At 40.1% G+C, this 26730-nt stretch overlaps 1 protein-coding gene across 4 annotated transcripts in view; it reads left to right on the top strand.

The window, feature by feature from the left end:
* The first annotated feature begins 2954 nt into the window (after positions 1-2954).
* Palld (palladin, cytoskeletal associated protein) overlaps positions 2955-26730 on the top strand; it is a 391277-nt gene continuing 367501 nt past the window's right edge. For 2 of the 4 annotated variants that reach the window (NM_001293772.2, NM_001081390.2), the window contains exon 1: positions 2955-3121. The gene's annotated coding sequence lies outside the window, so the exon portion shown is untranslated. The remainder of the gene's footprint in view (positions 3122-26730) is intronic. The other 2 variants (XM_011242242.3, XM_006509503.3) reach the window with 1 other exon arrangement.

Raw genomic sequence — 26730 nt, 5'->3', positions numbered from 1 at the left:
ATAGTAAAACAACTCTTACAATTTGGATAAATGTAACTTGTAATATATTTTTATTTCAATATACAATTTCCTTCTATTTCTTAATACCTCTTTCAAATATTACCTATTACTCTTCAAAACACCACTGTGTGCTTTTATTGTATTCAATTTGACATTATTCAGTAATGTGATTATAATATAATACATGATGTATTTCATCATTATAAAGACATGTGCTTATTTTTCTTAAATTAATTATGGTCTATTGAAACAAATGTTTTTTTTTTTTCAGCTCTGTGTAGAACTTTACACTTGCCCCCTTCAGGCAGATTAGAAATGAGATTTATGGAACTAGAAATATAACTTTGTGATAGAGTGCAAGGTTCAATTCCCAGCACTGAGGGGGCAGGGAGAAAGCATAGAATCCCCAACAGTGCCCAATGATCACATAGAAATATAAAGTATAGAGTCTCATCTCACTTTTTGCTTACAATTTCAATTCTATTTTCATTACTTTGGCGTTGAGTCATTTTATTTCTAATCGTCTTGTGCATATACACAATCTGTCAAGTGGCCTGTAACCAGAAGTCCACCCACAGGCTTATACACCGTAGATTTAACAAGCCATCAGGAAACCGAAACTATGAGCAGCATATCTGAAGTTCACTGGTGTGCGCAGATGAACATAAACTCAATGTATGTCATACTTGATTCTGGAAAGTGTATCTCAGCCAGATACAATGTGAGAGGAAGATGTCTAAAGATGGGCAATGTTTGAAGGATTTGTTCTGAGCCAATTACTAGATCATTGCTTAGAACAATCTTGCAAGGTCTTCATGCCTCCATTTTTATTGTTTCTTGATCAGATTCAAGAACTACCTCCATTGCTGCCATACCATGCCTGTTTACTGATGGGATTTTCCTAAAATGAAGGAAGAAGAAAATATGTGTTCAATAAAGGATATAAAAGAGAAAGAAGACAAAATGAGGATCTCATACATTTCTCCCATGGCTAGAATCTGCTTTAAAGTCCCAAGGAAGCAGCCTTCTAGCTGTCTACAGTGGAAATGAAGAAGGAACATCACATGCTCCAGAGGGATTGTCTTAATCCAGACCATAGGTCCTATCCTACTCCTACTTGCAATAGTGAAGTTGTCAATTAAGACTATGTACAAGGCAAGACCTGGAGGCCTCCTACTGCCAAGTTCCTCTGGGATTTCAGGGTAAATCACTTTTTTTCTATCAGCAGCCTCTTCTGTAGGCATTTTGGTTTTATAACTTGGACTGGTTTACCACTTTCCACCATTGTATGCATCCTCTATCATCTTCCCTCTCCATTTCTGTCCTTTCCAGTTTTGTTATTACTTATGGGACAAAAGCATATTAGACAGGTGCTTGCTTGTTTAATCCATGCTAAGGTCTGAATGCCCCCTTCCAAAACTCAAGTTGAGGCAGCACCTCAGGCTGAGGCATTCTTTTCCTCCTGTGATCTGTAAGAAGCAATTATTCCTCGTTGTGTTCTCTTGGCAGGCATGGTGACTGGTGTACACTGTCTATTGTCTTGAACTCTGATTTAAAATGCAATTGCTTAGTGTTTTTTTAAGGTGTTGAACTGTATTCCCAATGCAACAATATTAACAGTGTGGCTTGGGGGTGAAATTATGAGTTTTGGCATCATGGGAAGGATTAAATACCCTTATTAAAATGTCCTTGCCTTCTACTTTGTGCTGTGTAATGGAAGTGTCTCCACCAGAGGACACCGAACTCAAGGTGACAGCTTGGAAACAAAACAAGGACTTTCACTGGACAATGACCCCATGGGCATCTTTCAGCCTCAAGAAGTATGAAAGTCAATTTCTGTTCTGTGTAAATTATCCCATCTGGGCTATTTTCTTACAACAGCAAAAATGACCTAAGACTTAAGATGCAGGTAGCACTTGTGCTCTACAAAGAGTAAGCTATAAAATCACTAACGAATAAATGTAAGGGTGAATCGGCCATGGAAGCACTGTGCCAGGGATTGGAGCAGAAGAAGGAGCAAATAACAGACCTCACTATCAGGAACAGATTTCTTTAGACATGAAACCAGACCACAGGTCATGAGATCCAGATAAAGTCTCAGTACTTTCTGAATTTCCTGGGACCTTTCCTATGATTCTCTCCACCCCCTTAGATCTTACTCGAGTAGACAGTCTTGGGTCAGAAAAGTTCTTGGCTCCTCCTACTTCTATTTGTTACTAAAAACAGTACAGCCTACGTCACAGCGAGCTCCTACAAAATAGTCAGCAAAAGGATTTGTGCTGCATTTTTTAATAGTTGTAACAGCTTCATTCTTGTAGGAGACAATGTTGATTCACCATTGGCTCAGGTTTTCCAGGAAATTATTTGCTAAGTGTTCTTAATCCATCAGGCTTAGTGCTCTGAACTGTAAGACTCGGTCTCCATTTGTTACACTGTTCCATTATGCCTTGGACTACATCTTTAATACACACTCTAGTCATATGACAATTTTTAATTAACACCATGAGGTAAGAAAGCAGTTGGCATCTCCGCTCAATTTGGCAGGTGGCTTAATTTTTAAATAGTTATTGGGTTTACTATTTTAGAAGAACTGACCACATGGCTAAAATTTAAACATACAGAGCTGATCATCTCAGGGGTCTTCCTCCAGATCTCACTTTTTAAAATTGGGGATTATAAACATATTTGTAAATAACAAAAGGCATGAGAAAAGGCTGGGAGGTAATTTCCAACAACAAAATCAGGGGGAACTATGTTTAAATGTCATGTTTTTAAATTCATGGCTACGGCTCCTTCTATACTAAGTGGCTTTAATTTCTAAGAACCCAGCCTCAGATCTGGGGCTGCTTCCCAACCCACTACTGGGATTCCTGATTGTGGCACTCAGCTGAAACATGAGTTCAGTTACCAAATATAGCCGAGTAGAGTAAGAGAACAGATGAGTGTCTAAGGCCACAGTTGTCTCACTACCACAGACCAAGCAGTCCTTAATGGACAGGCAAGACCGACCTCCACTCACCAGGAGAAAGAGGCAAAGCCCCTGGGAAATCCATTGCCTTTGGGAAGGCTTCAAACCAAGCAAGCATTGAAAAGTTCTGTACACACCGTAACACACTTACCGGTAAGACAACACTTTTAAGACTTTTAAAGTTGGAAAGATTTCAATAGCTTTGCCTGGCACTGTGATACTATTTGGAAAATGCCTGATTTTTTTTTCTTTCATGAGGACAAGAAATGTAGTGTTAATTTTGTAAATTTTCCCCCAAAACAGGTAACATAAAATTTGCTGGATTCCTTTCTGCCCACACTGCCAGACAACTACCTTAGGTTTATAATCTTAGGTGTGCTAAATCATTCTGATCAATTCTAAAAGGGTAAAAGGGTTAAATATGTTTGTGGATGGAGTCAAATTTGTCAAGAGTGTGCATGTGTTATATTTCATAGTAAATGAAACTAGATATCTTGACTGTCATCCATGTTTAAGCTTAAAAATGATGGCTTAAAATAATAAACCTTAGACTTTAAATATCTTGAGTTATTAATCACCTTTTGAAAGATTTTAAATTAACCAACAGGACATAATTAAATTAGTTGGCATAATATCAGGTCATATAAAAATAATTTAAAAAATAAAAAGTAATAATAATTTTAATATGCACATGAGTAAAACATTTTTGACTGTGATATCTACAGTAGTCTGTCAAATATAAATATCAAAACCCAGTCTTATATCATGTTGTTTTAAAGCTACGGAGGAAATTGTCTTGAATCCAACATATGATGTTGGTGCAGAATTGTTTCAGGCTCATATTACTTTTTAGCATTTTCTAAAAATACTAATTACCTTCTAGTATAACTACTATGGCCAAATACAAGGTATGTTACTTGGCAGTAGAAAACTATTAAAAAATCTGCTCCATTTCTGTATATATCAAAATCAAGTCCTTTTTACATGATAAGATACCATCCAACTATTTTTCTCAAAGAAATTGAATAATCTGCTCAAATATTCAGAATTTTATAACTGCTAACTGAAGAGGAGGTCTGTAGTCCTATCTAGCCACAGCCCACTCTGTAACTACGGGATTGCACATTCCTGGTCCTGTTGTCCTGGCATTCATTGTGGGCTGGGGTCCCTTTCTCTGGCTCTCTGTCAGCTCTCTGTCCAGGCTTCTTTGTTCTGCAGCTAAAAGTGGATATTTAAATTGCCACAGATCACACTTCTCAAGAGAAGGAGTGAGGCTCACTCGGGGAAATTACCGCCATTGTGACTTCTTTGCTTTGGTTTTGTTTGCTTTGTTTTCTCCTTTGAAAGGTGTGAAGAGGAAATACATAAGTGTGCAAAATAAGTTGGACTAATTCTTTAATGTACACTAACCGATACTCCTGCAAGGCCAGTACAAGAGTCCCCACTGCTTAAACGGAGTGGAAAGAGGCCTTCGAAGGACATTATGATTCTGGAGTTCAACTAAGGATTAAGGCCATGCAGAGTGAGTGGGCAGGGGCTGGTAAAATCCCAACCAAACCAAACAAAGACTAATCAAAGCATTATGACAATAATTTGCAAGTCATACACCATGATAGCAGAGAATATAGCAACATCTTGGGTAAATAGTTTTAATATACACAAAAGTAAAACATTCTTGAGAGTGAATATCCACAGTGTAGTCTGCCAAATGTGATTTTTTGAAAGTCAGTGAGAAATGGATGAATTAGAAATAAAAAGCACAGTTATTCCCAGAGGATTCAATATAAAGATGATAAGATGAAAAGGGTACCAGGGGAAAAAAACCCTCAAGTCCTCCTCACTAAACCATTTATTGCTGTGTGGGGACTGAATGAACTGCTAGCTTCCGTTCCCAAAATTTAGATAAAGTGTTTTACTTTGGGAGGATGTATTGTGTTTAAAACCACAGGGTAAACTTGAGATACCTTACAATGGCAATGTATCTGATGTATCTGATGATCAAAAAGAAAAGGAGCTTGTGTGTCTGTTAAGCAATGGTTATATAACTAAAGTCATTTTGCATCAAACATAGGATTTTGTGAATGTTTTCACCTTTGGCTGTTGCCCTACAGGGTTCTTTATAACAACAACAACAACAAAAAAAATCAATCACTGAAATGAGAGAGAAAAGAGAGCTTAAAAAGAAAAGGAAGAAGGAAATAAGAAGCAAGAAATTAGTCTAAAGCTAGCCATGATTCTAAAACAACAACAACAACAACAACAAAAAACTCCAGAGCCTCTGTTCTTGGCTTTAACCTTCGTAGATAGATTTTCTGCAGTATTGAATTTCAGCAATATTGAATGGTTTAATCAAAAGTGTTTATTCCTTTTGTCTGTGTCTACAAACAAACAAATGAGGGTGCTTACTTTAAATATCTAAATCATTTACAATAGAAAATTTCCACCTAAGTTTATGACTTGAATTTCCTATTTCCTATGTAAATCCCACCATAGAGCTAACCAGCATTTACTGACTGGCTTGCTCTCCTTCAACACTTGTCATGTATCTATTGCTTTGCACATGTGCATTTTCAGTGACTATTAAACCATCTCTCCCTCTCTGAAATCTCCAAAGCACCAGAAGAGTGCTTCTCAATCCTCTTACATACAATGAAAGGATGTAAGATTCAGTCTCCTATTTTCATTAGATATTTTCTTCATTTACATTTCAAATGCTATCCCAAAAGTCCCCTATACCCTCCCCCTGCCCTGCTCCCCAACCTACCCACTCCCTCTTCCTGGCCCTGGCATTCCCCTGTACTGGGGCATATAATCTAGGCAAGACCAAGGACCTCTCCTCCCATTGATGGCCAACTAGGCCAAACTCTGCTACATATTCAGCTAGAGACACAAGTTCATATTGACCATCCAGAGCCTGCCCCACTCAGGGATCCATCACATAAACAACCACCAAACCCAGACACTATTGCATATGCCAGCAAGATTTTGCTGACAGGACCCTGATATAGCTGTCTCTTGTAAGGATATGCTAGTGATTGGCAAATACAGAAGTGGATGCTCACAGTCATCTTTTGGATGGAACACAGGGCCCCCAATGAAGGAGCTAGAGAAAGCACCCAAGGAGCTGAAGGGGTCTGCAACCCTATAGGTGGAACAACACCATGAACTAATCAGTCTTTTTTCTAACATCAGTTTTTCTTTCAAAATTCTAGCAGTGCTATGGTGTGTCTTGGTCATGGTGTTTCTTGACATATTCTACAGATTACCGCCATTCTCCTCTTACCTAAACACTTCAGATAATTACCTGTAGTATCCCAAGTGGGAAGAGGGAGCTTTGTAGTTACTGAGTCTTCCAGCCCCAAATGCTACAAACTGAGCCAAATAGCTGGGCCTTTTCCTTTCATTCTTGAGTAAAAAAAAAATACTAAAGTAGAAACATGATGTGCATTCTATCCATTTTCTACAGGTTCAGATGATTTGCTCTGAAAATGATTAACTCCGAAGAAGTTATAGGAAGCTTTGCCTCTACTCATTATAAAGCAACTCTTGTTGTTGTTGTTGTTATACTTTACATTGGCTGTGTGTGTCTAGCTTGTCTTCCTTGCGTTCTGTTAAGTTTAAGAAATAACTCTTAAGCTGGGCATGGTGGCACATGCCTTTAGTCCCAGTGCTCAGAAGGCAGAAGCAGGCAGATCTCTGTGAGGTTGAGGCCAGCCTGCTCTACAAAGTGAGTCTAGGACAGTCAGGGCTGGTTGTGCTGAAAACCCTGTCTTGAAAAACAAGCAAACAACAAAATAAAAGAGAGAAAGCATCTTATAACAATAGTCAGTAGTGTCTTATGTCAACTGGATTATTCTGGAAGGCTTCATATATATATCCATACACACACACACACGCACACACACATATATATATGGATGATGTATGGATGTATTGATGCATGTACATATATTTTACTCACAATATAGAGGATTCTTCCCAAGTGTCATGAATATAATTTTTCTATGCACCAAAAGCCATGGTTATTTATAACTTTTAGATGTGTTTACCTTTTGTCATTTGAATATTCACATAGCATGTGAAGCAGGCAAAGGTACATATACCAATTATTCAGGATCTCCAAAATAAATGTTTCCCAAATGCTAGGGTAGTAATGCTAAGCTCCCATTTTTTATTTTTTAAAACTTTTCATTGATTCCTTGTGACTTTCATACCATTCATTCCAGTCCCGCTCATCTCCTGACCCCCTCATAATCACCCTTTGCCCTTGCAACTTCCTGTCCAAAATAAAACACATGAACAAACAAAGCACAGAAAACACCTCACCCTGAAAGCTGTAGTGTGTCACAGTGTGGACTACAGTTCACACATCTTCTCTTGCAAATGTTCATTGCAATGAGACATTGGTCTGGTTTGAGATCTCTGACTTCTGTGACAGGATTGGATCCTCACAGGGCCTCCTCCCATTCATTGATTGCTCTGTGTCATGGAGATTCTGCAACTTTAGATAGCACAACTGACCCTTTCATGTGTCCAACCATCTTCAGATGATATAGATTTTGGGGTGGGCCAACACAACGCCCTGGATCTGGGCCTGGGTGTTAGCTGAGCTGCTCAGCTTGCCAGCTCTCCCTGTCCACACCACCAAGGTGAGCTCTCCAGCACTGCTCTGGCTAGGCCATCCAATGTAGCCATCAACAGGAGGTAGGTAGTGTCCTGGTTGCATTCCCTCCAGACACTGGCTCACCAGCACCCAGGCCTCTAGGGCCAGATCCACTGTGTTTCCCAGTCAAGGCATGAGGCCTGCTCTCCCAAATGCTGTAGCCTTGTGGGGACTGGATGAGCTCCTGCTCTCACACTCTCAAGGCTCGATTACCTGAGCCTTCTCTATCAAGGCCAGCTCCACTGTGTTGCCCAGGTGAGCTGCAAGGTCTGCTCTCTCAAGTGTTATAGCCTGTGAGGGGCAGGGCTAGTTCTCCTGCTCTCATGGCCTCGGAGACAGCTCTCCCCACTATCACAGGTGGTGAGGAGGAGGGCATTATTCTCACACCCACCCCACCTCAGTCACCTCAGGCCAGATGAGTGTCAGAGCCAGCTGTCCCTTCCCCTCAGGACTGGCTCACTCTCTCCTCCTCAACCAAGTCCAGCCCTTCTCTGCTGGTTCTCCTGAGTACTGCAGGCAAGGGACAGAGCAACTCACCCACTCTCATGACCCCAAGGCCAGCTCTCCCAAGTGGCAGTCCCAATATTCCAGAGCTCTCATCCAGGGACTGGGTTACCTGCACCCCACTATCAGCATCAGCTCTGCTGTGCTCTCCAGGCAAAATGCCCGGTCAACCCCAAATTGCTGTAGCTGGTGAGGGTTGACTGGCAACCAACATACTGGGAAAAGACCTTTGTTAATCCTAAATCTGATAGAGAACTAATATCCAATATATAGAAAAAAACTCAAGAAGATATTAATTCAAGAACAAACTGAGTCATAAAATTACATGTATAAAGAATCATCAAATTTAGTGCTACAAATTTAAAAAATGAGTGTAGCATGCACAGGAAGTTACTAAAATGTATGATCATAGGAATTTATATTTGGAAGCAATATCTATTTAGAATAAGCAAGAATTCTGATAGGTTGCATGCTCAGATCTGGAGGTAGAAGAGTGTCTTTGACATCTTGTATTACTGACTAGCCCTCCCAAACCTTTGCAATACCAAATGCTTGCTTAAGAGCAGGAAATAAACAACATGAACACATGTTGAAATTTGCCTGCAAAGCACTGTGGGATAATACCAGCAGCTTCTGTTTTTCTGGTAGTCTGAGGGAGACTAAAGCCTGAGCCCAATCTTGGTTTGGATCAATCACCATTCTTCTCTCTAACAACCGAGAAACATCATAAAAACAGTATGATTGTTCAAAAGTCAATTCAGAAAAAGTAAGAAGGCATTTAAGCATAAGAAATTCAGAACCTGGAAATTATTTCTTAATTAACTAATCATACCTCTTCTATAAAATGTTAGATTGTGGATGTGAAGCTCAGTGGTTGGGCACTTAGAATGCCTGAGTTCTGAGCCCTGATTCTCAGCACAAGCAATGAACAAAAAGTCTAAGGGATGTTGGGATGTGACTCCTTCAGATGACTATGTCCTTAGGCTATCAAAGAGAAGCATAACTAATAGTAGGTGCCTTTTTAACTGTATCCATGTTACATATGTTTCAAAGAGTTAGCAGACTTTACACAATTCTTTCTGTCTAATACAGGTTGAATAGCTTTTATAGGAAATGTTTAGAATCAAAGATGTCTCAGAAACTACATTTTTTCAACATTTGAGATATTTGTGTACACATAATGAGGCACTTAAGAGATGGGTGCTCAAATCTATATGCAAAACCATTTATGCTTTATGTATACTTAACATATGTAGCCTGAAAGTATGTTCCATTATGTTCTTAATGGTACTATTAATAACCACTTTTAACAGTTTCTTTGCAGACAACAGAATTCCATGGTGGAGAATTTTCTACTTGTGATGTTAGGCCAGCACTTTAAAAAGTCTAGGGTTTTGAGCTACTTGGGGATTTCCAGTTTGGGGATAGGGTTGCTCAACATGTACTAGAATTGCTGGAAAACAGACTGGGTGATTTTTTTTGCTTCTGATGTTTTACATGAAACTCTTCTTTGGCTGATGATAAGAAATGTAAGTCAGAATCATTAGAGATAAGAGTTTAATACTATCTTAAACATTTTTTTAAATGAGCAAGTAGTGCACATCTTACATGCAAATATCAGCAGTTCTGTCATGAGCAAGTTCTGTCAGTGGCATAGATAGGCATATTTCAGTCTTTCCAAAATGTGGGAATTTATTAAATAACAACAAATTTACAAGCCAAACCAATTTCTTTGGCTTTAACTGAGAAAGTACTCCTGATTCCACTGAGTACTGATGATCAATAGCAAACACAGGTACTTCAGTTCTTCATTTCTTAGTGTTTGTTAGTTGCTTGGTTGTTTTGTTTGGGGATGGAGCTTGTTTGTGCCACAAGCTTTCAAACGTTGTTCTTGTCTTCTACCTTGTTAAGGCAGCTCTCATTTCTCCTGCACTGCATACTCCAGGCAATCTGGGCTACAAGTTTCCAGGCAATTCTCCAGTCTGTCTTCCTTCCTGCCATGGGACTGCCGGCATTGCAATGTACAGCCCTCCATCTAGCTTTCTATGTGATTTCCAGGACTCAAATGCAAGTCACCAGGCTGCACAGTTAGTATTTAACCTGAGTCACTTTGCCAGCCCCACTGATCCCCAATCTTAATTACTACAATAATTGTTAGATTACGCATTATACTAGGCATGTGAGTATTATTTGTGTATGTGAGACACAATGGCTCTTATAAGAGGCTAAACCGGCTATGCTGTTCAGAGGAACTACACTGAAAGGCAAGGCAGGGAGTTGATACAGGTGCAAGGGGAATACTCTATAGAAGACTGGATAAGAACCACAGAAACAGAACTGTTAGAGTGCAGAGCTATCAATGCAGGTCTCAGTGACAGGCAACTTTAAATGTCAGTTTCAAGTGGCCTTGTGTGTCAGAGGTGAGATAAACTATTTGACCTGGAGTCTGGAACAGGGGCAGAGGTCTTTTTCAGTGACTTTTTTCCTGGGTGAGGCAGCTTATTATGAGAAATCAGGACTTGGGTTATGTAGCTGTCTTATCCCAGTCTTGTGCTTAATATGCCTCCTTCTTTTCCCTGAGTCCATGGAAAAGGGGCCCCAGGAAGTATTGCCAAATGACATACAGACCCAGTCTGCTGGGCTTCTCTTCTAACTAGCATCTCCTGTGACTGGTTGTAACAATCTATGGCATTAAGCTTACCCTCAGCAACTTGGTCCCACCCCAGTGGCATGTTGTTTGCTCTTAGAAAGCTGCTTCTTCAAGGATAGGCACAATTTGATGACTTTGATGGCGTATGTATAGGACACAGAACCCTGTATATGACCCATATACAGTAGCACTGCTTAAAGCTGAATAGAATTGCTAGGCAGTGGTGGTATACACCTTTAATCCCAGCACTTGGGAGGCAGAGGCAGACAGATCTCTGTGAGTTCAAGATCATCCTAGTCTATAGAGTGAGTTCCAGGACAACCAGGGCTACACAGAGAAAACATGTCTCAAAACAAACAAGCAAACAAACAAACAAAATAAAACAAAACAAAATCTGAACAGAATTCTGTGATGCCTGGCCACCACAGAGGCGTACACCATGGGTGCATCTGGGTTTACCTTAAAGAAGTTGGGGTAAAAGGGATGATCTTGAAACATCAGACTACTCTTTTTGTTTCTTTCTAAACAATACATTAGGAACAACCTGAGTTTGCATTGTCCTCTTGTTCTTAAACTGCAACACAGTAGCCAGGGGCCCTGAAAAATTCTGAACCTGGGTGCCATCCAGTGGTGAAATCTGGAAGTAACTACAGAAGCATAGAGAATAGGCACTTGACTTGGAATTTTTAGAGGGACACACGTAGCAGGTTAAGAAGAGAGAAGTAAAGACTTAACATTGAGACTGCATGACAACAAGCATCTGGAGTGTTTAAAGGAAAACCATCCCCTCACTCAATAATCAGGATAAGGTCAGAAAGCACATAAAACAGGGTACCAGGCAGGAGCCGGCATGGGGAAAGTCTCAGAACACAGTGTTAATGGAGCTCACTGAGCTTAAAGAAAACAGAGAATCATTTCAATATTCTAAAAGAGAAACCTAAAGAGACAGAAGTGCTTTTTTTAAAAAAAAAGATCAAGCAGTAATTCTTGAGTGTCAAAATACACTCAGTAAAATTTAAAGTGCAAAAGAGGCATCCGTGGGAGGGACAGCAAACAGGAGGAAAAGTAACAGCAAGAGGACAGGCTACTCAAACATTTCCAGTTGGCATAAAGAAAAGCGTGAGGAGGAACAAGGACCTGTGTGGTTTGGGGTACAAGGTGAAGATGGCAGTTTTCAGTTGTGTGAGTTTAAAGCAGACTTCAGAAGGCCAAGGAGAGGAAATAATATAATAACAGAAAACTCTACAAACCTGAAGAAAGGTACGAATATACACACAGGGGAAGGTCAGGGTTCACAGGTCAAATGTAACTCAGTGAGGTCTACCTTAAGGTGTGCTAGAATGAAAGCCTCTTAAGATGATGCTCAAAGGTTAAGAAAACACTCAAGAATGTGAGAGAGAAGGGACAGGTACTTACATAGGTGTAGCCCAATTTACCTGACAATCAATTTCTCACAAAAATCTAATAGTCTAGAACAGTGTGTTACAACCTGTGGGTTGCAAACCCTTTGGGGTTGAAGGGTCACATATCAGATATCTGCATTACAATTCATAACAGTAGAAAAGTTAGAATTCTGAGGTAGCAAAGAAAACAATTTTATGGTTGGAGGTCATCACAACATGAGGAACTGTATTAAAGGGTCACAGCATTAGGGAGTTGAGAAGCCTTGGCCTAGAAGAAAGTACCATGAGATTGTTTTCAAAGTACTAAAGAAAAAACTATAAAGAAAGAATTCATTGTTTTGCAAAACTATCCTTTGGAAATGACAAAGGCACTCACAGACAAACAAAAGCTGAGAAAAATATATGTATTTTCAAGACATTTATCTACATGACATACAAAAGGAATAACTATAAATGAGGAAGGGCATGATAATAACTAAGAAGAGAGCATAGAAAAGTCACCAATAGAGTAATTACACAAATTCAGGATATGCTAATATTTAACTAAGATGCATAGGCCATTCCAAGTATGTGAAAGGCAACAGAGACGGAGGAGCCATCTTGGTTCCTGGATCCCACCGAGACTAGTCTGTGCAGGTAAGTGTGGACTATAGAAGCTAACAGCTTCTGGGACAGGCAGAAGCCACAGAGCTTCTGAGGCAGACCCCATTTCAGGCTCCAGACATCCGGGCTCCTTCCCTGCCAGAGGACAAGTGTCCGACCCACCCAGGAGGGCTTTGCCAGAGCACCTGGGGGAGCCATCTTGGTTCCCGGATCCCTCCTAGACTATTCTGCTCAGGTGAGAGTGTGGACTACAGAAGCTAACAGCTTCTGGGACAGGCCCTGTTTCTGGCCTTCATCTTCTGCCAGGAGGCAGGTCTGAGTGCCAGATATCTGTGCACCTTCCCTGCAACATGAGAGCTTGCCTACCGAGAGTGCTCTGACAACTGAAACTCAGAAGAAATCTAGTCTCCCAGGTCTGCTGATAGAGACTAACAGAATCACAAGAGGAACAAGCTCTAACCAGAGACAACTATAACAACTAACTCTAGAGATTACCAGATGGCAAAAGGCAAATGTAAGAATCTTACTAACAGAAACCAAGACCACTCACCATCATCAGAACCCAGCACTCCCACCTCACCCAGTCCTGGGCACCCCAACACACCCAAAAAGCTAGACCCGGATTTAAAAGCATATCTCATGATGATGGTAGAGAACATCAAGAAGGACTTTAATAACTCACTTAAAGAAATACAGGAGAACACTGCTAAACAGGTAGAAGACCTTAAAGAGGAAGCACAAAAATCCCCTAAAGAATTGCAAGAAAGCACGAACAAACAGGTGATGGAATTGAATTAAACCATCCAAGACCTAAAAATGGAAGTAGACACAATAAAGAAAACCCAAAGTGAGGCAACGCTGGAGATAAAAAACCTAGGAAAGAAATCTGGAACCATAGATGCAAGCATCAGCAACAGAATACAAGAGATGGAAGAGAGAATCTCAGGTGCAGAAGATTCCATAGAGAACATTGGCACAACAATCAAAGAAAATACAAAATGCAAAAATATCCTAACTCAAAACATCCAGGAAATCCAGAACACAATGAGAAGACCAAACCTACAGATAATAGTAGATGAGAATGAAGATTTTCAACTTAAAGGGCCAGCAAATATCTTCAACAAAATTATTGAAGAAAACTTCCCAAACCTAAAGAAAGAGATGCTCATGAACATACAAGAAGCCTACAGAACTCCAAATAGACTGGACCAGAAAAGAAATTCCTCCAGACACATAATAATCAGAACAACAAATGCACTAAATAAAGATAGAATACTAAAAGCAGTAAGGGGAAAAGGTCAAGTAAAATATAAAGGCAGGCCTATCAGAATTACAAGAGACTTTTCACCAGAGACTATGAAAGCCAGAAGAACCTGAACAGATGTTATACTGTTATATCCCTAAGAGAACAAAAATGCCAGCCCAGGCTACTATACCCAGCCAAACTCTCAATTACCATAGATGTTATATCCCTAAGAGAACAAAAATGCCAGCCCAGGCTACTATACCCAGCCAAACTCTCAATTACCATAGATGGAGAAACCAAAGTTTTCCATGACAAAACCAAATTTACACATTATCTTTCCATGAATCCAGCCCTTCAAAGGATAATAACAGAAAAAAAAAAAAAAAAAACCAATACAAGGACGGAAACCACGCCCTAGAAAAAGCAAGAAAGTAATCCCTCAACAAACCAAAAAATAAAACAGCCACAAAAACAGAATGCCAACTCTAAAAACAAAAATAATAGGAAGCAACAATTACTTTTCCTTAATATCTCTTAATATCAATGGTCTCAATTCCCCAATAAAAAGACATAGACTAACAGACTGGCTACACAAACAGGACCCAACATTCTGCTGCTTACAGGAAACCCATCTCAGGGAAAAAGACAGACACTACCTCAGAGTGAAAGGCTGGAAAACAATTTTCCAAGCAAATGGTCTGAAGAAACAAGCTGGAGTAGCCATTCTAATATCGAATAAAATCAACTTCCAACCCAAAGTTATCAAAAAAGACAAGGAGGGACACTTCATACACATCAAAGGTAAAATCTTCCAAGAGGAACTCTCAATTCTGAATATCTATGCTCCAAATGCAAGGAGGCTATCGACATTCATTAAAGAAACTTTAGTAAAGTTCAAAGCACATATTGCACCTCACACAATAATAGTGGGAGACTTCAACACACCATTTTCATCAATGGACAGATCATGGAAACAGAAACTAAACAGGGACACAGTGAAACTAAAAGAAGTTTTGAAACAAATAGTTTTAACAGATATCTACAGAACATTTTATCCTAAAACAAAAGGATATACCTTCTTCTCAGCTACTCATTGTACCTTCTCCAAAACTGACCACATAATTGGTCACAAAACAGGCCTCAACAGATACAAAACTATTAAAATTGTCCCATGCATCCTATCAGATCACCATGGACTAAGGCTGATCTTCAATAACAACATAAATAATGGAAAGCCAACATTCATGTGGAAACTGAACAACACTCTTCTCAATGATACCTTGGTCAAGGAAGGAATAAAGAAAGATATTAAAGACTTTTTAGAGTTTAATGAAAATGAAGCCACAACACACCCAAACATATGGGACACAATGAAAGCATTTCTAAGAGGAAAACTCATAGCTCTGAGTGCCTCCAAAAAGAAACTGAAGAGAGCACACACTAGCAGCTTGACAACACACCTAAAAGCTCTAGAAGAAAAGGAAACAAATTCACCCAAGAGGAGTAGAAGGCAGGAAATAATCAAACTCAGGGGCAAAATCAACCAAGTGGAAACAAGAAGAACTATTCAAAGAATCAATCAAACAAGGAGATGGTTCTTTGAGAAAATCAACAATATAGATAAACCCTTAACCAGACTCACTAGAGGGCACAGGGACAGCATCCTAATTAATAACATCAGAAATGAAAAGGGAGACATAGCAACAGATCCTGAAGAAATCCAAGATACCATCAGATCCTTCTACAAAAGGCTATACTCAACAAAACTGGAAAACTTGGATGAAATGGACAAATTTCTAGACAGATACCAGGTAACAAAGTTAAATCAGGATCAGGTTAATGATCTAAGCAGTTCTATATCCCCTATAGAAATAGAAGCAGTCATTAATAGTCTCCCAACCCAAAAAAAAAAAAAAAAAAAAAAAAAAAAAAAAAAAAAAAGGCCAGGACCAGATGGGTTTAGTGCAGAGTTCTATCAGACCTTCAAAGAATATCTAATTCCAGTTCTTCACAATCTATTCCACAAAGCAGAAGCAGAAGGTACTCTACCCAAATCATTCTATGAAGCTACAATTACTCTGATACCTAAACTATAGAAAGACCCAACAAAGCGAGAGAACTTCAGACCGATTTCCCTTATGAATATCGATGCAAAAATACACAATAAAATACTCGCTAACCGAATCCAAGACCACATCAAAACAATCATCCATCCTGACCAAGTAGGTTTCATTCCAGGGATGCAGGAGTGGTTTAATATATGAAAATCTATCAACTTAATCCACTATATAAACAAACTCAAGGACAAAAACCACATGATCATCTCGTTAGATGTGGAGAAAGCATTTGACAAAATCCACCACCCATTCATGATGAAAGTCTTGGAAAGATCAGGAATTCAAGGCCCATACATAAACATGATAAAAGCAATCTGCAGCAAACCAGTAGCCAACATCAAAGTAAACGGTGAGAAGCTGGAAGCAATCCCACTAAAATCGGGGACTAGACAAGGCTGCCCACTTTATCCCTACCTATTCAATATAGTGCTCGAAATCCTAGCCAGAGCAATTCAACAACAAAAAGAGATCAAGGGGACACAAATTGGAAAGGAAGGAGTCAAAATATCACTTTTTGCAGATGATATGATAATATATATGTGACCCTAAAAATTCCACCACAGTACTCCTAAACCTGATAAACAGCTTCAGTGAAGTAGCAGGATATAAAATTAACTCAAACAAGTCAATGGCCTTTCTCTACACAAAGAATAAACAGGCTGAGAAAGAAATTAGGGAAACAACACCCTTCTCAATACTCACAAATAATATAAAATACCTTGGCATGACTCTAACTAAGGAATTGAAAGATCTTTATGATAAGAACTTCAAGTCTCTGAAGAAAGAAATTAAAGAAGATCTCAGAAGATGGAAAGATCTCCCATGCTCATGGATTGGCAGGATCAATATAGTAAAAATGGCTATCTTGCCAAAAGCAATGTATAGATTCAATGCAATCCCCATCAAAATTCCAACTCAATTCTTCAATGAATTAGAAAGGGCAATCGGCAGATTCATCTGGAATAACAAAAAAACCTAGGATAGCAAAAACTCTTCTCAAGGATAAAAGAATCTCTGGTGGAATCACCATGCCCGACCTAAAGCTGTACTACAGAGCAACTGTGAGAAAAACTGTGCGGTACTGGTATTGTGACAGACAAGTAGACCAATGGAACAGAATTGAAGACCCAGAAATGAACCCACACACCTATGGTCACTTGATCTTTGACAAGGGAGCTAAAACCATCCAGTGGAAAAAAGACAGCATTTTCAACAAATGGTGCTGGCACAACTGGCGGTTATCATGTAGAAGAATGCGAACTGATCCATTCCTATCTCCTTGTACTCAGGTCAAATCTAAGTGGATTAAGGAACTCCACATAAAACCAGAGACACTGAAACTTATAGAGGAGAAAGTGAGGAAAAGCCTCGAAGATATGGGCACAGGGGGAAAATTCCTGCATAGAACAGCAATGGCTTGTGCTGTAAGATCGAGAATCAACAAATGGGACCTCATAAAATTGCAAAGCTTCTGTAAGGCAAAAGACACCTTTAATAAGTCAAAAAGGCCACCAACAGATTGGGAAAGGATCTTTACCTATCCTAAATCAGATAGGGGACTAATATCCGATATATATAAAGACCTCAAGAAGGTAGACTCCAGAAAATCAAATAACACTGTTAAAAAATGGGGCTCAGAGCTAAACAAAGAATTCTCACCAGAGGAATACCGAATGGCTGAGAAGCACCTGAAAAAATGTTCAGCATCCTTAATCATCAGGGAAATGCAAATCAAAACAACCCTGAGATTGCACCTCACACCAGTCAGAATGGCTAAGATCAAAAATTCAGGTAACAGCAGATGCTGCCGAGGATGTGGAAAAAGAGGAACACTCCTCCATTGATGGTGGGATTGCAAGCTTGTACAACCACTCTGGAAATCAGTCTGGCAGTTCCTCAGAAAATTGGACATAGTACTACCAGAGGATCCTGCAATACCTCTCCTGGGCATATATCCAGAAGATATTCCAACCGGTAAGAAGGACACATGCTCCACTATGTTCATAGCAGCCTTATTTATAATAGCCAGTAGCTGGAAAGAACTCAGATGCCCCTCAACAGAGGAATGGATACAGAAAATGTGGTACATTTACACAATGGAGTACTACTCAGCTATTAAAAAAATGAATTTATGAAATTCCTAGGCAAATGGATGGACCTGTAGGGCATCATCCTGAGTGAGGTAATCCAATCACAAAAGAACTCACATGATACGTACTCACTGATAAGTTGATATTAGCCCAGAAACTTTGAATACCCAAGATATAAGATACAATTTGCAAAACACATGAAACTCAAGAAGAATGAAGACCAAAGTGTGGACACTTTACCCCTTCTTAGGATTGGGAACAAAACACTCATGAAACGGGTTACAGAGACAAAGTTTGGATCTGAGAGGAAAGGATGGACCATCTAGAGACTGCCATACCAGGAGTTCCATCCCATAATCAGCCTCCAAACGCTGACACCATTGCATACATTAGCAAGATTTTTCTGAAAGGACCCTGATATAGTTGTCTCTTGTGAGGCTATGCCAGGGCCTAGAAAACACAGAAGTGGATGCTCACAGTCAGCTATTGGATGGATCACAGGTCCCCCAATGGAGGAGCTAGAGAAAGTACCCAAGGAGCTAACGGGATCTGCAACCCTATAGGTGGAACAACAATATGAATTAACCAGTACCCCTTCGGAGCTCGTGTCTCTAGCTGCATATGTATCAGAAGATGGCCTAGTCGGCCATCAGTGGAAAGAGAGACCCCTTGGTCTTGCAAACTTTATATGCCTCAGTACAGAGGAATGCCAGGGCCAAGAAATGGAAGTGGGTGAGTAGGGGAGTGGGGGGAGGAGGGTATGGGGGACTTTTGGGATAGCATTGGAAATGTAAATGAAGAAAATACGTAATTAAAAAAAAAAGAAAGGCAACAGAGAAATGTAAAATGGGGACTGAAGAGATGGATCAGTCACCTTGTCTCAAAATTATGAGTTCAGATCCCCAGAATCTGTGTGTGACAGAGGAGGCCCATGTCATACTACTGGAATCTCAATGGTGTTAAGAGGTAGAGATGGATCCCTGGAGGCTTGGCTATGTAGTGACGCTCTACACCAATGAAAGACTTGTCTCAAAGGGAACGAAGCTCCTGATGCTCACACATGCCACTGTCCATAAGCTAAACAACAAATCACAGCACACCTGGAGGAAAAAATGCAAAATGGGACACTAAAATTCAAATTTGGGAGAAATTCAATAACACTATATAACCATCTTCTATTAATTCTTTGTGAGCCTCTTCATTGCTTCTGTTTGCATCTCAATAAGCATGTTAAGTTGCTGTTGGTAAAAATAGAATTCTATGAACAAAATATTTTCCCTTATATTTGGGGTGCTGTGCTCTCATGCATGCACATGGGATGTGTGTGTGTGTGTGTGTGTGTGTGTGTGTGTGTGTATGTGTGTGTATGCGTGTATGTGTGTATGTGTATGTATGTGTGTACATGTGTATATGTGTGTATGTGTGTGTATATGTGTATATGTGTGTATATGTTTGTGTATGTGTGTGTGTGTGTGTGTGTGTGTGTTCTGAAGCTGACATGGAGTGTCTTCCTCTATCTAGTTCGACTTTTATTGATTGAGATTGGGGGATCTCTTAACCCAGAACTCATCAATCAGCTAGTATAACAAACCAGCTTGCTCCAGTTATCTCTGGTTCTTGAGTGCTGGCTTCTAGGTGCTAGCCACCACACCTTCCTCACTTTTACCTGGGCCCTAGAAATCTAAGCTCCTGTCCTCACATTTGCACAACAAACATTTTATTTACTGAGTCTTCACCCCAGTCCCAGAAATATATATTTGGTAAGCCTTAGGCTAATGACAAAGTAGTCTACTCTTTAAAAAAACCCAATAATGAAACCACGGTAACTAACATAAGCACCAAGGAATACTATGAAAGAGCGAGAAAGAAACCATGGCAATATTAGGAAACAGGGTTAGCCTGATAAAAACATTAATCAATATACGAATACATCAAGTATGAATTGGTATCCATTAAGTGGGCATTTTTGTTTTGTTTTTATTTTTCAAGACAGGGCGTGGGTCTCCCTACTCTCCTGGATTGTTGCCAGTTCAGTCCAAGAGGGCAGTGAGAACAGCAACAGCTAGCAAGGGAGTTTGGAAGCCCTGTGGATGCATACACTGAACAGCCAGGACCAGCTTTCAGGGGGCAGATCAATTTTACACACGGTGATTCGAGGCTTATAAAGTTTTGGGCGACTGGGGGTAAGAACATCCAGGATGGGCAAAGGTCATTGGTTGAGGGCTTAGGGCACCAAAATGCCTCATTAGAGGGGGAAGCATTTCAGGAATCTCAGGTTCTAGCTGAACAGGCTTTATCAGGATAAAGGAAATTGGTCCTATAATCTATTTGAGGCTTTGTGACATTCCTCAGGCATATGTGTGTGGTCTTAGAATTCCCCAGACAAAGTCAGAGGAGAAGCCCTACTAATGAAGTTTCACATAGAGTGTTGAGCCCAGAGGCTATCAGGTCACAGTGGACTTCTACCTTAATTAGCTGAGTTTTCCCACAACAGGATTTCTCTGTGTAACCCTGGCTGTCCTGGAACTTACTCTGTAGACCAGGCTAGCCTTCAACTCAGAGATCCGCCTGCCTCTGCCTCCCAAGAGCTAAGTCTAAAAGTGTGTGCCACCAATGCCTGGCTACATGGATATATTTAATGTCTGTATATAATGCTTAAAATGAATGTTTGGGCCTAGTGACTGGCTCAGTGTCCCAAGGCTGCTGATACAAGTTTAATCCCCAGAACCCACATGGTGAAAGAAGAAATTGACTCCCTTAATACATACATACTTCACACTCAAATAAATAAATGCAGAAAAAGTAATGAATTTTTACAATTCAAAGTTGATGGCAGAAGAACATTTCAGTGAAGAATGTATATTTGAAATGCTACAAGTCCTGGAGAGGTGGCTCAGCAGTTAAGAGTACCAACTGCTCTTCCAAAGATCCTGAGTTCAAATCCTAGCAACCACATGGTGGCCCACAGCCATCTGTAATGTTGTGCTAAGGGCGGTCCATGTTAAGAAGGTGTGCCAGAACCCTGTAGGTGCAACAACATTATGAACTAACCAGTACCCCGGAGCTCTTGACTCTAGCTACATATGTATCAAAAGATGGCCTAGTCGGCCATCACTGGAAAGAGAGGCCCATCGGACACACAAACTTTATATGCCCCAGTACAGGGGAACGCCAGGGCCAAAAAAATGAGAATGGGTGGGTAGGGAAGTGGGGGGGAGGGTATGGGGGACTTTTGGGATAGCATTGGAAATGTCATTGAGGAAAATACGTAATAAATTAAAAAAAAAAAAGAAGGTGTGCCAGAGAGTCTTCACTGGGCAGATTGTCTGTAGGTAGACAACCCAGATGGGTTGTGAAGCTTTTCATATGGGCCAGGGAGTACCCCAAGGACAAGAGGAGAAAACATTGACAAGACAGTCTTTGTCAAAATGGTCTCACTTCAATCTTTGATCCCTACTGCAAATTGCTTAAACAATATTAATAGCAGACAATTGTCACATTCCTCTGTACAGTTTTTTTTTATGTTTGATCAATCCCTAATATTGGACTATTAAAAATCACTGAAGTAAAACTGTCTGATGTACTTCATCTTCCTTGAAGCTTCCCTCGCAACAGTACACAACTGTCATTAACTTCATGATCTACCATTCTATGAAAGGAAGTGGAAGAAGGGAACTTGACATTGAATTACATGGACAAGGCCAAGGAGAAGCCATTTCCCCTGAGGGGAAGAACCTAGAACTGCACATATTCCAAGAAATCAGAGAATTATGGGTTAGGACAGTTAGGAGAGATGGCAGGAAGGCTAAACTAAACTGAGGAGAGATGAAAAGAAAAAAGAGGAATTTTCAGGCCACTCAAAGTACTGGAGAGGAAGCAGTGGGAGATCAAAAGCTATGGAGGACCCCTCTGTTCCTCAAGATGCCTGTGCTGCTTGCTGAAGGAGAAATACTTCCCTTCTGGCATGTTGCGTGTAGTTTTAAAAGCTACTGCCTTTGCCAGGGGTCAACTGTGCTCTGGCCCCTCCTGGCTTCCCTTTTGCTCTACTGGCCTTTGCTCTGGGAAGTGGGTCATCCTACCAGCCTCAACCTTGAATCCTCAGATGAAAGACACACACACACACACACACACACACACACACACACACACACACACACACACACACAAATTCCTTTACAATTTGCCTTCTTGGCACAATGACTGGGAGTTACTATTTTCCACCTGGAAAAGCACGCCCTTACCAATTTATTATCCCTGTCTTTCCACCTGCCCTTAACTTCGCGGTTAGTCCCACCTAGCCCCTGCCAAACATCCTTGGCTACCTGCCTTCAGTGGAGGCCGCAGGCCCAAGCTCCCCCTGACACATGGTAGTTTCATTCTTCTTCCTCCAAAGCATGGCAGGAACGACCCTCTCTATGTCCCTGGATCTGCCTTTTTCTCCTGGGACCTGGAAGTCCTGTCTGTACCTTTCACCCAGCAATTGGCCCCTCTCCTTCTTTACTCACAAATCAACAGCTAATTGGGGAACAGGATGTTAGAATCAGAATCTCCCCTTACACTGGCATTTCTCTCCTTCCCTCTTTACTGACTAAAAGCAAGATAACTTGAACTTTTACTTTTGCTTCACAGTCTGCATCTCTCACAACCTCATTGGATTAGAAAAAAGCATGATTTAGCATCCAACAGGAAGTCTCAGGGAAATAATGGAGATGTTTTCAGTTGTGTATCATTACTTTTAAAGATGGTCTTTTCATGTTGGGGTGTTGAATGACACAAAAAATCTCTGAAGCACAATTTTCCAGTGACCTCGGGCCACTTGGAAACCTCTCTTGTTCATCCCTCATTGAGTGAGCGTTTTTTTTTCCCTAGCCCACATGCATGTTACAGCAGCAATAACTGAGCTGAAAATTGAATCTGGAGCAGGACGCAATCATGCTGTTAATTCACTTTTCACTGTGCAAGCAATTTTTAAATGGCACCTAATCCTGACAACTGGATCCCATCAGGTGGCGCCTGTTGAAAACCAACACTTGAGTTAGCAAGCAGGTGAGACAATATGTGCCTGCAGCAAACACTCCCTACTTTACAATAAGAAGCGGCTGTTTCCCATCATTCACTTAGCTTAAGCTTTCTTCTATAATTCTTTTCCTGAAGCATTAAAATGTGTCATAATATTCTCATATTATACTAAATTATAATGGAGTTAGTGATGTATAGATCTTGTTTCTGAACCTGTTTTATTAATATGATACATGGTTTAGGAATCTTGTTTGTAAAACTATAATTTAACAGTGCTAAAGAATATGATTAAGATGGAGCTCTGGATCCACTGCCTAGACCTGAACCTTGGTTCTTCTATGTAGGGAGAGTCTCGCTGTGGATCTCTGGCTGGCCTGAAACTTTCTCCTTAGAATAGGCTGCCTCCCAACTCCTGAGTGCTAGATTGTAGGCATGTGCAACCATGCTGGGCTGAGTGTTTCACAGACATACAAATTATTGCTTTTCCAGCAAAAATAGTACTGACTTGTATTCTGTATGACTCCAAACATTGTATTTTATTGTTGTATAGATCTTAACTAGTTGTAAGTCTACCAAAAAATTTAAGCACTCGTAATCATTTGCATATGTGTGTAGTCTTCATTGCCTTCTTTGAAATGGTTGTAAACGCTTAATGGTTTCACGATTAATTAGCTAAGTAAAATTTTATATGCATATTTGTTTTATGCTTGTTTATTTTTACCATGATTCTGTCATCTCAAAACTATAGTTTAACTGCCTGTTGCTCATAAAAAAAATATATTTACATATTAAAAGTGAACTGAGTACAAACTTTCTTCATCAGAGAATAATTAGGATGGCTCCATGCTACAGAACAGTGAAGACCAAGGAACTAGAATGGTGTTTGTCAACCTTTCTAATGCTGTGACCCTTTAATACAGTTCGTCATGTTTTGGTGACCCCCCAACCATAAAATTATTTCGCTGTCACTTCATAACTTTAATTTTGCTAATGTTACAAACCGGAACATATTTGATAGCAGGATATCTGATAAACGACCCCTGTGAAAGGGTTGTTCGACCCCCCAAAGGGGTTGTGACCCATAGGTAGAAAACCATTGAACTGGAGACCCACTGAGTTGATAAAAGTAAGCACAATGAGAGGAACAGGACCGTGGAGCTTTAGGACTTTCCCAGTTCACAAAGTTAGATACCTAAGCAGTTCCAAAGCCTAAAACCAGTGCTGAAGACCTGGGGATTCCCTGGAGAGTCGCTGATATTTAATCTTCATTGGAAGTTCAAAGAAAATTGAGTTTGCAGTCAATGGAGGACCACAGCAGCAGAAATATATGCACTAGCTGAGGAGGGTGTGAGGGCAGGCATCCGTATTCCTTTTACCCGGGATCCCTTTATATTTGGGTCATCGATTTTGAAAGGAACTGTCCACTGTTAGGTCTCTTTCAGTGGTAGCACATGCCTTTAATCCCAGCACTTGGGAGGCAGAGGCAGGTGGATTTCTGAGTTCGAGGCCAGTCTGATCTACAAAGTGAATGCCATGACAGCCAGGGCTACACAGAGAAACCCTGTCTCAAAAAAACCAATAAATAAATAAATAAATAATCAATTTACCTTCTCAAAACACCTTCCAGAGGTGTGTCTCCTAGGTGATTCCAAATCCTATCAAGCTGACAATTAAGATCAATCATCAGGATATTCTGACCAATCCATCAGATTTCCTTAGATGGAAAGCTGCTTCAAGAATATTGGTCCAATTGTCACACTTCTGAGTGATATCCCACTAGGTTACGACTGACAAACCTTACAAAGCTGAAACTCAGCATGTTCAATAACTTCCTTTGATGATTTCTAAACTAATTCTTGAAGGAAAGATTACTTTGGGGACTTTCTAACCTTTCCTCCTATGATGCTATAAGTAGCATCTAAAAAAAGAACATCACAATTAGAGTGGCAGGAGACTCGTTGCTTCAGTAAGCAAAAGAGGGATTTAAACTGAGGCCTGAGATACTGAAGCACCCTTTATTTGATTCCGATGATACTCACAGATAAGTGTCCTCTGCAGAACACATAGCTGTGTTACGTACGCATCCTTTAAAGCTAGAGTGATTCCCTCCCCCACATCGTTCCTACATTTCCTATGTACTTTTCACATACTTTTGAAGCTCTATCACATTTTTATATTACCTTCGTGTCATTTGTTTAATGATTACAGCTTCCCCATTTTATTACCCCATGTGACTTTTTAACTATTGAATGGAATGATGACTATGCCATGATTCTGGGTCAAGAGCCAGTCAGCAAACATCATCCTCTGGAGTGAATCCATCCTATTAAGATTTTATGTACAGAACGATTTTTTTTTCACTGAAAAACAAAATTCCTTTAGAGTCTTAACAGATAACTCAATGGTTAAGAGTCTTTACTGCTCTTTTAGGAGACTAGTTGAGCACCAATATAGGGTGGTACACAACCCCCTATATAACTCTAACTCTTGGAAATATGAAGCCCTACTATAACGGGACTTTCTTGAACCTGCCAGCAGTATAAATAATGACACAAAGATTTTTTAATATTTTAAATCTTAGGCCTTTTAGTTAGGGCAGTCTCCCAGACAGCTATCTAACTTAATCGGACTTTACATCCCATCATGTACCTAGCTCTACCTCTCTGTTACACTCTGGTCCCTCAGTTTGCCTCCTTGTCTGCTGGTGAATCTCTGAGTCTCATTTCTTCTCCCAGCATCCTTCTGTTCTGCCCTCTACTTTCTGCCCAGCTATTGGCTGTCAGACCTTTATTATAGCCAATCAGATACAACTGTAGATTGCCTCTAGGCTAGAGAAGAATAACAAAACCAAGATCCTGACAGTTCTTTGCTGATAAAGAATGAACAATTGAATACACAGAGACATACCACACAGTGTACCCCAACACTCTAGTATAACTATGAGGCCACCTGCATGTGCTCATAAACAAGTATATGCACGTGTGTGCACATTGCACATGTCTTTAATGCCAACTCTTTTCATAGACTGAGGCTGGAGAACTTCACAAGTTCAAGGCCAAAGTCAACCTGAACTACATGGTTACACATATCTCCAAATAAAAACAAAACCAGAATATTACAACTTTTAAAGATTAACATTTAAGAATCGGTGTCCACAAATAAAGTGACATAGTCGTGCTAATTAATTTATATCTTATGTATGGCTGGCTTCATGCTAACATGCCATCTAATAACTATAAGAGAAGTGCTTCAGCCACAAAGTTAAAAACACAATACATTTATACACCCTGTCTTTTAGAGAACCGTTTGGGAATACTTAGTATGGAGCAGACATGTACTCTCAGCACCTGAAAGTTAGGATGTGGTTATTGCTACCTGTTATAATTATGTCGAATGAATGAATGAATGCATATACATGATGTGACTGCACATAAAGGTTGAGACAGTTTATTGAGACATAAATAAAT

This window comes from Mus musculus, chromosome 8, assembly GCF_000001635.26.
Source record: "Mus musculus strain C57BL/6J chromosome 8, GRCm38.p6 C57BL/6J".
NCBI classification, from domain to species: domain Eukaryota; kingdom Metazoa; phylum Chordata; class Mammalia; order Rodentia; family Muridae; genus Mus; species Mus musculus.
This window is presented reverse-complemented; position numbering and strand designations above follow the sequence as displayed.